At 48.9% G+C, this 17,141-nt stretch overlaps 1 pseudogene; it reads left to right on the top strand.

The window, feature by feature from the left end:
- Positions 1-4,986, top strand: part of LOC135570204 (bone morphogenetic protein receptor type-2-like) — an 85,584-nt pseudogene extending 80,598 nt beyond the window's left edge.
- The last annotated feature ends 12,155 nt before the right edge of the window (positions 4,987-17,141 follow it).

The raw sequence follows: 17,141 nt of genomic DNA, 5'->3' as shown, positions 1-17,141 counted from the left end.
GGTGTTATGGTGTATGGTGTGGTGTTGTGGTATGGTATGGTGTGGTGTGGTGGGTATATGGTGTGGTATGGGTATGGTATGGTGTGGTATGGTGTGGTATGTTATGGTGTGGTATGTTATGGTGTGGTATGGTATGGTGTGGTGTGTATGGTATGGGTATGTTATGGTGTGGTATGGTGTGGTGTGGTATGTTATGGTGTAGTGTGGTATGGTATGTTATATGGTGTAGTGTGGTGTGGTATGTTGTGGTATGGTATGTTATGGTATGGTATGTTATGGTGTGGTATGTTATGGTGTGGTATGGTGAGGTATGTTATGGTGTGGTGTGGTGAGGTATGGTGTGGTATGGTGTGGTGTGGTTATCCTCTGTACCCTTCCCCCAGGCGGTGCGGTCCCTGAAGGAGAGCATGGAGGTGTGGTGGTATGTTGGTGTTATGGTGTGGTGTGGTATGGTGTGTGTGGTATGGTGTGGTATGTTATGGTGTGGTATGTTATGGTGTGGTATGTTATGGTGTGTGTATGTTATGGTGTGTAGTGTGGTATGTTATGGTGTGGTATGTTATGGTGTGTGTATGTTATGGTGTGGTATGTTATGGTGTGGTATGTTATGGTGTGGTGTGGTATGGTGTGGTATGTTATGGTGTGGTGTGGTGTGGTATGTTATGGTGTGGTATGTTATGGTGTGGTATGTTATGGTGTGGTATGTTATGGTGTGGTATGTTATGGTGTGGTATGGTATGGTATGGTGTGGTATGTTATGGTGTGGTATGTTATGGTGTGTATGTTATGGTGTATGGGTGGTGGTGGTATGGTGTGGTATGGTGGTGTGGTATGTTATGTTATGGTGTGGTATGTTATGGTGTGGTATGTTATGGTGTGGTATGGTGTGGTATGGTATGGTGTAGTGTGGTGTGGGTATGTTATGGTGTGGTATGGTATGGTGTGGTATGGTGTGGTATGTTATGGTGTGGTATGTTGTGGTGTGGTATGGTGTGTTATGGTATGGTGTAGTGTGGTGTGGTATGTTATGGTGTGTCCCTGGTGTGGTATGGCGGTGTGGTCCCTGAAGGAGACCATGGAGGACTGTTGTGGACCAGGATGGTGTGGTAGGCTGACCGCTTAGGTGTGTTAGGTGGGTATGCGCATGGCTGAACTACTGTGGTGTGGTATGTTAGTTATCCCTTCCCCCAGGCGGGTCCCTGAAGGAGACACACTGCATGGAGGACTGGTGGGACCAGATGTCTGAGGCCAGGTTAACACACACACACACACACTGCATGGTTAACCCTACTGGATCTGGGACCACACTGTGTCCCCAATGATAGGTACAGACACATGCTGTTCACCCTGATAGGTACAGACACTATACACACCCTCTATAGGTACAGACACTATACACACCCTCTATAGGTACAGACTCTATACACACCCTCTATAGGTACAGACACTATACACACCCTCTATAGGTACAGACACTATACACACCCTCTATAGGTACAGACACTATACACACCCTCTATAGGTACAGACTCTATACACACCCTCTATAGGTACAGACTCAGACCCTCTATACACACCCTACACTATAGGTGGTGACTATACACACCCTCTATAGGTACAGACACTATACACACCCTCTATAGGTACAGACCTATACACACCCTCTATAGGTACAGACACTATACACACCCTCTATAGGTACAGACACTATACACACCCTCTATAGGTACAGACACTATACACACCCTCTATAGGTACAGACACTATACACACCCTCTATAGGTACAGACACTATACACACCCTCTATAGGTACAGACACTATGTTATACACTTCCCCCTATAGGTACAGACCCTATAGGTACACCCTCTATAGGTACAGACACTATACACACCCTCTATAGGTACAGACTCTATACACACCCTCTATAGGTACAGACCCTATACACACCCTCTATAGGTACAGACACTATACACACCCTCTATAGGTACAGACACTATACACACCCTCTATAGGTACAGACACTATACACACCCTCTATAGGTACAGACACTATACACACCCTCTATAGGTACAGACACTATACACACCCTCTATAGGTACAGACACTATACACACCCTCTATAGGTACAGACACTATACACACCCTCTATAGGTACAGACACTATACACACCCTCTATAGGTACAGACACTATACACACCCTCTATAGGTACAGACACTATACACACCCTCTATAGGTACAGACACTATACACACCCTCTATAGGTACAGACACTATACACACCCTCTATAGGTACAGACACTATACACACCCTCCACTGTACCACACTGTTCAATGATAGGTACAGACACTATACACACCCTCCTCTCAACCCAGCTGTAACACACACACACACACACCCTTACACTCATACCTACTCATACCAACTGCACTGCACAACGACACACACACACACACCTTGTAGTCCTCCTTGGTGATAAGTACCTGTTGTGTTGTTAACGTGTCTGTGGCCCCAACAGAAACCGCATGGGTCCACAGTCCGGCCCTGACCCTGCCTCGTCCTACATCGAGGAGCAGGACGGCAAGAGCACACACAGCGACACCCCCTCCGCTTTGATTGGCCGGACGAGAGATGGAGGTGTGGCTGGAGAGAGGAACAGGAACTCTATAAACTACGAGCGGCAGCAGGCGGCTCACGCCCGTCTCCCCGGCAACCCCTCCGCTGGAACCTCCATGACCTTCATCTCAGAGTCCAGCCAGGGTCATGACCCCAACCCTAACCTCCACCTGACCCTGACCCAGGAGGATCTGGAGACCACCAAGCTGGACCCCAGGGAGGTGGATAAGAACCTGAAGGAGAGTTCTGATGAGAACCTGATGGAACACAGCCAGAAACAGTTCTGTTCTCCGGACCTGCTGAGCCCCGCCTCCTCCTCCCTGCTCTTCCCCTTCATCAAGATGGCTGCCGAGGCGTCTCCCCTGCCGCGTTCCCTCTCCCCAAGCAGCAAAACCTCCCCAAACGACCCTCAAGCCTGCTGCTCCGCACCAAGCCGCCTAAGAAAGACTCATCCTCTCTGAGGTTTAAATTCGGTCGCCGTGGCAAGTCCAACCTACGACAGGTAGAGGGCGGAGCTAAGACCAACGGCGTGTCCAACGTCACCGCGTCTCCTCCGAGCCCCTCCGGGTCAGCGCCACCAACAACCTGCTGGTCCTACGGGACCTCTCTGTCAACGGGCACGCGGCCGGGTCCTTGCCAGCAGGGGCGCCAGCAGCGCGGTGGGGCTCACTCTAACTCAGAGCACGAACCCCCAGAGCTCTGAGGACGGCCAGCTGGGGCTGATCACTGCCAGCCCAGACGAACACCAACCCCTGCTGAGCAGAGAGACAGGACAACCAGATGTCCACTCCTCTAACGCACGGCCCAACAACAACAACAACAACAGCAACGGACTGGTACTGGGGGAGGGAGAGGGGGAGAGTGACGGGGGAGGAGAGGAAGAGGAGGAGGGAGCAGGAGGAAGTACCAGTGTAGAGACCCCCTGCTCCCTGGGGGAGAGTTCTGTGTCTGGTTCCTTGTCTGGACCTGACCCCAACCCCGTCCCCATGAGAGGTGAAGCCCTACTCAGGCAACCTAAAGGAGGCCGGCGGCCGGAGAGACCCAACTCCCTGGACCTGTCCTTCACCACCAGAGACCTGGTCTCACTGGGTGAGCAGAGCACCCTCACAGCCTGACCCTACCCCTCACAGCCTGACCCTACCCCTCACAGCCTGACCCTACCCCTCACAGCCTGACCCTACCCCTCACAGCCTGACCCTACCCTCACAGCCTGACCCTGACCCTCACAGCCTGACCCTACCCCCCTCACAGCCTGACCCTACCCCTCACAGCCTGACCATACCCCTCACAGCCTGACCCTACCCCTCACAGCCTGACCCTACCCCTCACAGCCTGACCCTACCCCTCACAGCCTGACCCTGACCCTCACAGCCTGACCCTACCCCTCACAGCCTGACCCTACCCCTCACAGCCTGACCATACCCCTCACAGCCTGACCCTACCCCTGACCCCCTGACCTTAACCCTGTGTTTGTGTTCCAGGGGAGGCCTTGGTCCAGAACCAGGGAACAGGGAGAAGATTAAGAAGCCCTCACAGCCTGAAGACACCGCCTGACTCCCTGAAGCGCTGGCGACCCGCCACCTGGGTCATCACCACAGATACCAGGGGGTCAGAGGTGAACAACAACAGGGGAGAAGGTCAGGCCCGGCCCAAGTCCAGCTCCGCTGTCTATCTGACCTCTGAACCCAGCGACACCCGCCTCAGAACTCTGACCTTCAGAGGGACAACACAGACAGTAGTGTTGTTGTAACAGCAGTTGGTTGTGTCCCCGCCTCTGAACTCTGACCTTCAGAGGGACAACACAGACAGTAGTGTTGTTGTAACAGCAGTTGGTTGTGTCCCCGCCTCTGAACTCTGACCCTCAGAGGGACAACACAGACAGTAGTGTTGTTGTAACAGCAGTTGGTTGTGTCCCCGCCTCTCTCGCTTTGTCTCTTTTTGATGACATCGCTTTAAGTTGAATCCGGCTATGCAGCAATCTCTTCCTTGTGGTTTCATTTGTCTGTGTGTATAATGGGCGTCTTCTCCAGTTGAAATCTCAGCCTGTGACCATGAGGGAGGAGCCTTTAAACAGCCTGCTCTGGAGCCTTTTAAACAGTCATAGTATTTGCTCTGTCTTTCAGCACCATAAGGACTCCAGACATGACTGACTCTATGGTCTTAAAGACTCAATTATCCACTTTTCACTTGTTTTTTTTATGCTCTGTTCATGTTTTGATTTTGTATCGTGATTTAAATTGTGCGAAATAGGATACAGCTTTTAGGTGCTTTCATTAGGTTTTTAACACTTCTGTTGTTTTCTTGTTTAACATGTTTTAATATCATCTCTGTGTTGCACTTATAAATGGACACCAACTCAATATTTTATTCAGACTGTAAACCCTCTCCTTAAATCAAACAACTGAAGTACTACCCACAGTTGTAATGTCAGTGGGCTTTCTCTGTTACTGGGACTCTGGGGGACTACAATCACCTGACAGGACTGGGACTACAATCACCTGACAGGACTGGGACTACAATCACCTGACAGGACTGGGACTACAATCACCTGACAGGACTGGGACTACAATCACCTGACAGGACTGGGACTACAATCACCTGACAGGACTGGGACTACAATCACCTGACAGGACTGGGGGACTACAATCACCTGACAGGACTGGGACTACAATCACCTCAGGACTGGGACTACAATGACAGGACTGGGAGGGACTACAATCACCTGACAGGACTGGGAGGGACTACAATCACCTGACAGGACTGGGGGGACTACAATCACCAGACAGGACTGGGACTACAATCACCTGACAGGACTGGGGGGACTACAATCACCTGACAGGACTGGGGGGACTACAATCACCTGACAGGACTGGGACTACAATCACCTGACAGGACTGGGGGACTACAATCACCTGACAGGACTGGGACTACAATCACCTGACAGGACTGGGGGGGACTACAATCACCTGACAGGACTGGGGGGACTACAATCACCTGACAGGACTGGGGGGACTACAATCACCTGACAGGACTGGGACTACAATCACCTGACAGGACTGGGAGGGACTACAATCACCTGACAGGACTGGGAGGGACTACAATCACCTGACAGGACTGGGACTACAATCACCTGACAGGACTGGGACTACAATCACCTGACAGGACTGGGGGACTACAATCACCTGACAGGACTGGGGGACTACAATCACCTGACAGGACTGGGACTACAATCACCTGACAGGACTGGGGGACTACAATCACCTGACAGGACTGGGGGGACTACAATCACCTGACAGGACTGGGGGACTACAATCACCTGACAGGACTGGGGGACTACAATCACCTGACAGGACTGGGACTACAATCACCTGACAGGACTGGGGGGACTACAATCACCTGACAGGACTGGGACTACAATCACCAGACAGGACTGGGACTACAATCACCTGACAGGACTGGGACTACAATCACCTGACAGGACTGGGACTACAATCACCTGACAGGACTGGGACTACAATCACCTGACAGGACTGGGACTACAATCACCTGACAGGACTGGGACTACAATCACCTGACAGGACTGGGACTACAATCACCTGACAGGACTGGGGGGGACTACAATCACCTGACAGGACTGGGGGGACTACAATCACCTGACAGGACTGGGACTACAATCACCTGACAGGACTGGGAGGGACTACAATCACCTGACAGGACTGGGACTACAATCACCAGACAGGACTGGGACTACAATCACCTGACAGGACTGGGACTACAATCACCTGACAGGACTGGGGGGGACTACAATCACCAGACAGGACTGGGACTACAATCACCTGACAGGACTGGGACTACAATCACCTGACAGGACTGGGGGGACTACAATCACCTGACAGGACTGGGGGGACTGGGACTACAATCACCTGACAGGACTGGGGGACTACAATCACCTGACAGGACTGGGGGGGGACTACAATCACCTGACAGGACTGGGGGGACTACAATCACCTGACAGGACTGGGGGGACTACAATCACCAGACAGGACTGGGGGGACTACAATCACCTGACAGGACTGGGACTACAATCACCTGACAGGACTGGGGGGGGGACTACAATCACCAGACAGGACTGGGGGACTACAATCACCAGACAGGACTGGGACTACAATCACCAGACAGGACTGGGGGACTACAATCACCTGACAGGACTGGGACTACAATCACCAGACAGGGGGACTACAATCACCTGACAGGACTGGGGGGGACTACAATCACCTGACAGGACTGGGACTACAATCACCTGACAGGACTGGGACTACAATCACCTGACAGGACTGGGGGACTACAATCACCAGACAGGACTGGGGGGACTACAATCACCTGACAGGACTGGGACTACAATCACCAGACAGGACTGGGACTGACAGGACTGGGACTACAATCACCTGACAGGACTGGGACTACAATCACCTGACAGGACTGGGGGGACTACAATCACCAGACAGGACTGGGACTACAATCACATCTGTTCAGAAATGGGGGGGAACCTCAACAGAGAAACTCTGATTCCCACAATTCTGTCTGGGGGAATCCAACTCTTTACAATCACTGAATCATGCTTGAACTGTTTTCCCTGTCTTGTGAATCTGTACCGTGTGGACTAGGGATGTGGGGTGTACAATCACCTGACAGGACTGGGGCTGGGGACTACAATCACTACATGCCACAGGGCAGGGTGCAGTGGATCTAGGCTGTGCAGGACCTGAATCACTGACAGGGACTGGGACTTTTAGTGCTGCTTCAGAGAGGATCAAATTACTTTCTGACAGGATCTTGCATTTGTATGACTAAATATATGTTTGTGTATTGGAACAACAACTGAACTCTGACCTGCCATGTTAATATGATGAACACTACAGGTTTGACAAAACAAAAACTTTTAATAAATATATAAAACACAGTGGTACAGGACTTCCCCTGGGGATTACAATCACCTCTCCCTTCCCTTCCCCTGTTAGATGATGATTAGGTATCTCCAATCACCAGACAGATGATGATTAGGGTTAGATGATGATTAGGTATCTCCTCTCCCCCCTTTAGATGATTATTAGGTATCTCCTGTTAGATGATGATTAGGTATCTCCTCTCCCTTCCAATCCCTGACAGATGATGGGACTAGGTATCTCCTCTCAGGACTGGGGGACTTCCCACTGTTAGATGATGATTAGGTATCTCCTCTCACCCCCTGTTAGATGATGATTAGGGGGATCTCCTCACCTTCCCTTCCCCTGAGATGATGATTAGGGACTCCTCTCCTTCCCTTCCCCTGTTAGATGATGATTAGGTATCTCCAATCCCAACCTGTTAGATGATGATTAGGTATCTCCTCTGTTAGATGATGATTAGGATTAATCTCCTCTCCCTTCCCTTGTCTGCCTGATGATGATTAGGTATCTCCTCTTCCCTTCCCCTGTTAGATGATGATTGATCTCCTCTTTTCCCTTCCCCCTGTTAGATGATGATTAGGTATCTCTCCTTCCCTTCCCCTGTTAGATGATGATTAGGTATCTCCTCTCCCTTCCCCTGTTAGATGATGATTAGGTATCTCCTCTCCCTTCCCTTCCCTGTTAGATGATGATTAGGTATCTCCTCTCCCTTCCCTTCCCCTGTTAGATGATGATTAGGTATCTCCTCTCCTTCTTTCCCTTCCCCTGTTAGATGATGATTAGGTATCTCCTCTCCTTCTTCCCCTGTTAGATGATGATTAGGTATCTCCTCTCCCTTCCCCCTGTTAGATGATGATTAGGTATCTCCTCTCCCTTCCCCTGTTAGATGATGATTAGGTATCTCCTCTCCCTTCCCTGTTAGATGATGATTAGGTATCTCCTCCCCCTGTTAGATGATGATTAGGTATCTCCTCTCCTTCCCCCTGTTAGATGATGATTAGGTATCTCCTCTCCCTTCCCTTCCCCTGTTAGATGATGATTAGGTATCTCCTCTCCCTTCCCCTGTTAGATGATGATTAGGTATCTCCTCTCCTTCCCCTGTTAGATGATGATTAGGAATCTCCTCCCCTTCCCCTGTTAGATGATGATTAGGTATCTCCTCTCCCTTCCCCTGTTAGATGATGATTAGGTATCTCCTCTCCCCCTTCCCCCCTGTTAGATGATGATTAGGTATCTCCTCTCCCTTCCCCTGTTAGATGATGATTAGGTATCTCCTCTCCTTCCCCCCCTGTTAGATGATGATTAGGTATCTCCTCTCCTCCCTTCCCCTGTTAGATGATGATTAGGTATCTCCTCTCCCTTCCCTTCCCCTGTTAGATGATGATTAGGTATCTCCTCTCCCTTCCCCTGTTAGATGATGATTAGGTATCTCCTCTCCCTCCCCCTGTTAGATGATGATTAGGTATCTCCTCTCCTTCCCCCTGTTAGATGATGATTAGGTATCTCCTTCCCTTCCCCTGTTAGATGATGATTAGGTATCTCCTTCCCTTCCCCTGTTAGATGATGATTAGGTATCTCCTCTCCTTCCCTTCCCCTGTTAGATGATGATTAGGTATCTCCTCTCCTTCCCTTCCCCTGTTAGATGATGATTAGGTATCTCCTCTCCCTTCCTTCCCCTGTTAGATGATGATTAGGTATCTCCTCTCCCTTCCCCCCTGTTAGATGATGATTAGGTATCTCCTCTCCCTTCCCCTGTTAGATGATGATTAGGTATCTCCTCTCCCTTCCCTTCCCCTGTTAGATGATGATTAGGTATCTCCTCTCCCTTCCCTTCCCCTGTTAGATGATGATTAGGTATCTCCTCTCCCTTCCCTTCCCCTGTTAGATGATGATTAGGTATCTCCTCTCCCTTCCCCTGTTAGATGATGATTAGGTATCTCCTCTCCCTTCCCCTGTTAGATGATGATTAGGTATCTCCTCTCCCTCCCTTCCCCTGTTAGATGATGATTAGGTATCTCCTCTCCCTTCCCTTCCCCTGTTAGATGATGATTAGGTATCTCCTCTCCCTTCCCCTGTTAGATGATGATTAGGTATCTCCTCTCCCTTCCCTGTTAGATGATGATTAGGTATCTCCTCTCCCTTCCCTTCCCTGTTAGATGATGATTAGGTATCTCCTCCCTTCCTTCCCCTGTTAGATGATGATTAGGTATCTCCTCTCCTTCCCTTCCCTGTTAGATGATGATTAGGTATCTCCTCTCCCTTCCCCTGTTAGATGATGATTAGGTATCTCCTCTCCCTTCCCCTGTTAGATGATGATTAGGTATCTCCTCTCCCTTCCCCTGTTAGATGATGATTAGGTATCTCCTCTCCCTTCCCTTCCCCTGTTAGATGATGATTAGGTATCTCCTCTCCTTCCCTGTTAGATGATGATTAGGTATCTCCTCTCCCTTCCTTCCTGTTAGATGATGATTAGGTATCTCCTCTCCCTTCCCCTGTTAGATGATGATTAGGTATCTCCTCTCCTTCCCCTGTTAGATGATGATTAGGTATCTCCTCTCCCTTCCCTTCCCCTGTTAGATGATGATTAGGTATCTCCTCTCTGATGATTAGGTATCTCTCTCCCTTCCCCCTGTTAGATGATGATTAGGTATCTCCTCTCCCTTCCCTTCCCCTGTTAGATGATGATTAGGTATCTCCTCTCCCTTCCCCTGTTAGATGATGATTAGGTATCTCCTTCCCTTCCCCTGTTAGATGATGATTAGGTATCTCCTCTCCCTTCCCTTCCCCTGTTAGATGATGATTAGGTATCTCCTCTCCTTCCCTTCCCCTGTTAGATGATGATTAGGTATCTCCTCTCCCTTCCCCTGTTAGATGATGATTAGGTATCTCCTCTCCTTCCCTTCCCCTGTTAGATGATGATTAGGTATCTCCTCTCCTTCCCTTCCCCTGTTAGATGATGATTAGGTATCTCCTCTCCTTCCCCTGTTAGATGATGATTAGGTATCTCCTCTCCCTTCCCCTGTTAGATGATGATTAGGTATCTCCTCTCCCTTCCCTGTTAGATGATGATTAGGTATCTCCTCTCCCTTCCCCCCTGTTAGATGATGATTAGGTATCTCCTCTCCCTTCCCCTGTTAGATGATGATTAGGTATCTCCTCTCCTCCCTTCCCCTGTTAGATGATGATTAGGTATCTCCTCTCCCTTCCCTGTTAGATGATGATTAGGTATCCCCCCTTCCCCTGTTAGATGATGATTAGGTATCTCCTCTCCCTTCCCTTCCCCTGTTAGATGATGATTAGGTATCTCCTCTCCCCCTTCCCCTGTTAGATGATGATTAGGTATCTCCTCTCCTTCCCCCTGTTAGATGATGATTAGGTATCTCCTCCCTTCCCCTGTTAGATGATGATTAGGTATCTCCTCTCCCTTCCCCTGTTAGATGATGATTAGGTATCTCCTCTCCCCCCTTCCCTTCCCCTGTTAGATGATGATTAGGTATCTCCTCTCCCTTCCCTGTTAGATGATGATTAGGTATCTCCCTTCCCCCCCTGTTAGATGATGATTAGGTATCTCCTCTCCCCCTTCCCCTGTTAGATGATGATTAGGTATCTCCTCTCCCTTCCCCTTCCCCTGTTAGATGATGATTAGGTATCTCCTCTCCTTCCCCCCTGTTAGATGATGATTAGGTATCTCCTCTCCTTCCCTTCCCTGTTAGATGATGATTAGGTATCTCCTCTCCCTTCCCTGTTAGATGATGATTAGGTATCTCCTCTCCCTTCCCTTCCCCTGTTAGATGATGATTAGGTATCTCCTCTCCCTTCCCTTCCCCTGTTAGATGATGATTAGGTATCTCCTCTCCTTCCCTTCCCTGTTAGATGATGATTAGGTATCTCCTCTCCCTTCCCTTCCCCTGTTAGATGATGATTAGGTATCTCCTCTCCTTCCTTCCCTGTTAGATGATGATTAGGTATCTCCTCTCCCTTCCCCCCCTGTTAGATGATGATTAGGTATCTCCTCTCCCTTCCCTTCCCCTGTTAGATGATGATTAGGTATCTCCTCTCCCTTCCCTTCCCCTGTTAGATGATGATTAGGTATCTCCTCTCCCTTCCCCTGTTAGATGATGATTAGGTATCTCCTCTCCCTTCCCTTCCCCTGTTAGATGATGATTAGGTATCTCCTCTCCCTTCCCTTCCCCCCTTCCCTGTTAGATGATGATTAGGTATCTCCTCTCCTTCCCTTCCCCTGTTAGATGATGATTAGGTATCTCCTCTCCTTCCCTTCCCTGTTAGATGATGATTAGGTATCTCCTCTCCCTTCCCTTCCCTGTTAGATGATGATTAGGTATCTCCTCTCCTCTCCCTTCCCCTGTTAGATGATGATTAGGTATCTCCTCTCCCTTCCCTTCCCCTGTTAGATGATGATTAGGTATCTCCTCTCCCTTCCCTTCCCCTGTTAGATGATGATTAGGTATCTCCTCTCCCTTCCCCTGTTAGATGATGATTAGGTATCTCCTCTCCCTTCCCCCCTGTTAGATGATGATTAGGTATCTCTCCTTCCCTCCCTTCCCCTGTTAGATGATGATTAGGTATCTCCTCTCCTTCCCTTCCCTGTTAGATGATGATTAGGTATCTCCTCTCCTTCCCTTCCCCTGTTAGATGATGATTAGGTATCTCCTCTCCTCTCCTCTCCTTCCCTTCCCCTGTTAGATGATGATTAGGTATCTCCTCTCCCTTCCCTTTCCCTGTTAGATGATGATTAGGTATCCTGTTAGATGATGATTAGGTATCTCCTCTCCCTTCCCTTCCCTGTTAGATGATGATTAGGTATCTCCTCTCCCTTCCCTGTTAGATGATGATTAGGTATCTCCTCTCCCTTCCCCTGTTAGATGATGATTAGGTATCTCCTCTCCCCCTTCCCCTGTTAGATGATGATTAGGTATCTCCTCTCCCTTCCCCTGTTAGATGATGATTAGGTATCTCCTCTCCCTTCCCCTGTTAGATGATGATTAGGTATCTCCTCTCCTCTCCCTTCCCCTGTTAGATGATGATTAGGTATCTCCTCTCCCTTCCCTTCCCCTGTTAGATGATGATTAGGTATCTCCTCTCCCTTCCCTTCCCCTGTTAGATGATGATTAGGTATCTCCTCTCCCTTCCCTTCCCCTGTTAGATGATGATTAGGTATCTCCTCTCCCTTCCCCTGTTAGATGATGATTAGGTATCTCCTCTCCCTTCCCTTCCCCTGTTAGATGATGATTAGGTATCTCCTCTCCCTTCCCCTGTTAGATGATGATTAGGTATCTCCTTCCCTGTTAGATGATGATTAGGTATCTCCTCTCCCTTCCCTTCCCTGTTAGATGATGATTAGGTATCTCCTCTCCTTCCCTTCCCCTGTTAGATGATGATTAGGTATCTCCTCCTTCCCTTCCCCTGTTAGATGATGATTAGGTATCTCCTCTCCCTTCCCTTCCCCTGTTAGATGATGATTAGGTATCTCCTCTCCCTTCCCCTGTTAGATGATGATTAGGTATCTCCTCTCCCTTCCCTTCCCCTGTTAGATGATGATTAGGTATCTCCTCTCCTCTCCCTTCCCCTGTTAGATGATGATTAGGTATCTCCTCTCCCTTCCCTTCCCTGTTAGATGATGATTAGGTATCTCCTCTCCCTTCCCTTCCCCTGTTAGATGATGATTAGGTATCTCCTCTCCCTTCCCTTCCCCTGTTAGATGATGATTAGGTATCTCCTCTCCCTTCCCCTGTTAGATGATGATTAGGTATCTCCTCTCTCCCTTCCCCTGTTAGATGATGATTAGGTATCTCCTCTCCCTTCCCCTGTTAGATGATGATTAGGTATCTCCTCTCCCTTCCCCTGTTAGATGATGATTAGGTATCTCCTCTCCCTTCCCCTGTTAGATGATGATTAGGTATCTCCTCCCCTTCCCCTGTTAGATGATGATTAGGTATCTCCTCTCCTTCCCCCTGTTAGATGATGATTAGGTATCTCCTCTCCCTTCCCCTTCCCCTGTTAGATGATGATTAGGTATCTCCTCTCCCTTCCCTTCCCCTGTTAGATGATGATTAGGTATCTCCTCTCCCTTCCCCTGTTAGATGATGATTAGGTATCTCCTCTCCCTTCCCTTCCCCTGTTAGATGATGATTAGGTATCTCCTCTCCCTTCCCTTCCCCTGTTAGATGATGATTAGGTATCTCCTCTCCTTCCCTTCCCCTGTTAGATGATGATTAGGTATCTCCTCTCCCTTCCCTTCCCTGTTAGATGATGATTAGGTATCTCCTCTCCTTCCCTTCCCCTGTTAGATGATGATTAGGTATCTCCTCTCCCTTCCCTTCCCCTGTTAGATGATGATTAGGTATCTCCTCTCCTCTCCCTTCCCCTGTTAGATGATGATTAGGTATCTCCTCTCCCTTCCCTTCCCCTGTTAGATGATGATTAGGTATCTCCTCTCCTTCCTTCCCCTGTTAGATGATGATTAGGTATCTCCTCTCCCCCTTCCCTGTTAGATGATGATTAGGTATCTCCTCTCCCTTCCCTTCCCCTGTTAGATGATGATTAGGTATCTCCTCTCCTTCCCTTCCCTGTTAGATGATGATTAGGTATCTCCTCTCCTTCCCCTGTTAGATGATGATTAGGTATCTCCTCTCCCTTCCCCTGTTAGATGATGATTAGGTATCTCCTCTCCTTCCCCCCTGTTAGATGATGATTAGGTATCTCCTCTCCTTCCCCTGTTAGATGATGATTAGGTATCTCCTCTCCCTTCCCCCCTGTTAGATGATGATTAGGTATCTCCTCTCCCCCTTCCCCTGTTAGATGATGATTAGGTATCTCCTCTCCCTTCCCTTCCCCTGTTAGATGATGATTAGGTATCTCCTCTCCTTCCCCTCCCCTTCCCCTGTTAGATGATGATTAGGTATCTCCTCTCCTTCCCTTCCCCTGTTAGATGATGATTAGGTATCTCCTCTCCCTTCCCTTCCCCTGTTAGATGATGATTAGGTATCTCCTCTCCCTTCCCCCCTGTTAGATGATGATTAGGTATCTCCTCTCCTTCCCTTCCCCTGTTAGATGATGATTAGGTATCTCCTCTCCCTTCCCTTCCCTGTTAGATGATGATTAGGTATCTCCTCTCCCTTCCCTTCCCCTGTTAGATGATGATTAGGTATCTCCTCTCCCTTCCCCCCCTGTTAGATGATGATTAGGTATCTCCTCTCCTCCCTTCCCCTGTTAGATGATGATTAGGTATCTCCTCTCCTTCCCTTCCCCTGTTAGATGATGATTAGGTATCTCCCTTCCCTTCCCCTGTTAGATGATGATTAGGTATCTCCTCTCCTCTCCCTTCCCCTGTTAGATGATGATTAGGTATCTCCTCTCCCTTCCCTTCCCCTGTTAGATGATGATTAGGTATCTCCTCTCCCTTCCCTTCCCCCCTTCCCCTGTTAGATGATGATTAGGTATCTCCTCTCCCCCTTCCCTGTTAGATGATGATTAGGTATCTCCTCTCCCTTCCCTGTTAGATGATGATTAGATCTCCTCTCCCTTCCCTTCCCCTGTTAGATGATGATTAGGTATCTCCTCTCCTTCCCTTCCCTGTTAGATGATGATTAGGTATCTCCTCTCCCTTCCCTTCCCCTGTTAGATGATGATTAGGTATCTCCTCTCCCTTCCCTTCCCCTGTTAGATGATGATTAGGTATCTCCTCTCCCTTCCCTTCCCCTGTTAGATGATGATTAGGTATCTCCTCTCCCTTCCCTTCCCCTGTTAGATGATGATTAGGTATCTCCTCTCCTCTCCCTTCCCCTGTTAGATGATGATTAGGTATCTCCTCTCCCTTCCCCTGTTAGATGATGATTAGGTATCTCCTCTCCCTTCCCTTCCCCTGTTAGATGATGATTAGGTATCTCCTCTCCCTTCCCTTCCCCTGTTAGATGATGATTAGGTATCTCCTCTCCCTTCCCTTCCCCCCTGTTAGATGATGATTAGGTATCTCCTCTCCCTTCCCTTCCCTGTTAGATGATGATTAGGTATCTCCTCTCCCTTCCCCCCCTGTTAGATGATGATTAGGTATCTCCTCTCCCTTCCCCTGTTAGATGATGATTAGGTATCTCCTCTCCCTTCCCCTGTTAGATGATGATTAGGTATCTCCTCTCCCTTCCCCTGTTAGATGATGATTAGGTATCTCCTCTCCCTTCCCCTGTTAGATGATGATTAGGTATCTCCTCTCCCTTCCCTTCCCCTGTTAGATGATGATTAGGTATCTCCTCTCCCTTCCCCTGTTAGATGATGATTAGGTATCTCCCTCCCTTCCCTTCCCTGTTAGATGATGATTAGGTATCTCCTCTCCCTTCCCCTGTTAGATGATGATTAGGTATCTCCTCTCCCTTCCCTTCCCCTGTTAGATGATGATTAGGTATCTCCTCTCCCTTCCCCTGTTAGATGATGATTAGGTATCTCCTCTCCCTTCCCTTCCCCTGTTAGATGATGATTAGGTATCTCCTCTCCTTCCCTTAGATGATGATTAGGTATCCCTCTCCCTTCCCCTGTTAGATGATGATTAGGTATCTCCTCTCCCTTCCCCCTGTTAGATGATGATTAGGTATCTCCTCTCCCTTCCCCTGTTAGATGATGATTAGGTATCTCCTCTCCTTCCCCTGTTAGATGATGATTAGGTATCTTCCCCCCCTGTTAGATGATGATTAGGTATCTCCTCTCCCTTCCCTTCCCCTGTTAGATGATGATTAGGTATCTCCTCTCCCTTCCCCTGTTAGATGATGATTAGGTATCTCCCCCCTGTTAGATGATGATTAGGTATCTCCTCTCCCTTCCCCTGTTAGATGATGATTAGGTATCTCCTCCCCCTTCCCCTGTTAGATGATGATTAGGTATCTCCTCTCCCTCCCTTCCCCTGTTAGATGATGATTAGGTATCTCCTTCCCTGTTAGATGATGATTAGGTATCTCCTCTCCCTTCCCTTCCCCTGTTAGATGATGATTAGGTATCTCCTCTCCCTTCCCCCCTGTTAGATGATGATTAGGTATCTCCTCTCCCTTCCCTTCCCCTGTTAGATGATGATTAGGTATCTCCTCTCCCCCTTCCCTGTTAGATGATGATTAGGTATCTCCTCTCCCTTCCCTTCCCCTGTTAGATGATGATTAGGTATCTCCTCTCCCTTCCCTTCCCCTGTTAGATGATGATTAGGTATCTCCTCTCCCTTCCCTTCCCTCTCCCTTCCCCTGTTAGATGATGATTAGGTATCTCCTCTCCCTTCCCCTGTTAGATGATGATTAGGTATCTCCTCTCCTTCCCTTCCCCTGTTAGATGATGATTAGGTATCTCCTCCTTCCCTTCCCCTGTTAGATGATGATTAGGTATCTCCTCCCTTCCCTTCCCTGTTAGATGATGATTAGGTATCTCCTTCCCCTTCCCCTGTTAGATGATGATTAGGTATCTCCTCTCCCTTCCCTTCCCCTGTTAGATGATGATTAGGTATCTCCTCTCCCTTCCCTGTCCCCCCCCCTGTTAGATGATGATTAGGTATCTCCTCTCCTTCCCTTCCCCTGTTAGATGATGATT

Source organism: Oncorhynchus nerka, unplaced genomic scaffold (genome assembly GCF_034236695.1).
Source record: "Oncorhynchus nerka isolate Pitt River unplaced genomic scaffold, Oner_Uvic_2.0 unplaced_scaffold_1032, whole genome shotgun sequence".
Classification (NCBI taxonomy): domain Eukaryota; kingdom Metazoa; phylum Chordata; class Actinopteri; order Salmoniformes; family Salmonidae; genus Oncorhynchus; species Oncorhynchus nerka.
Note: the sequence above shows the minus strand (reverse complement) of the source record. Positions and strands in the feature narration are given on the sequence as shown.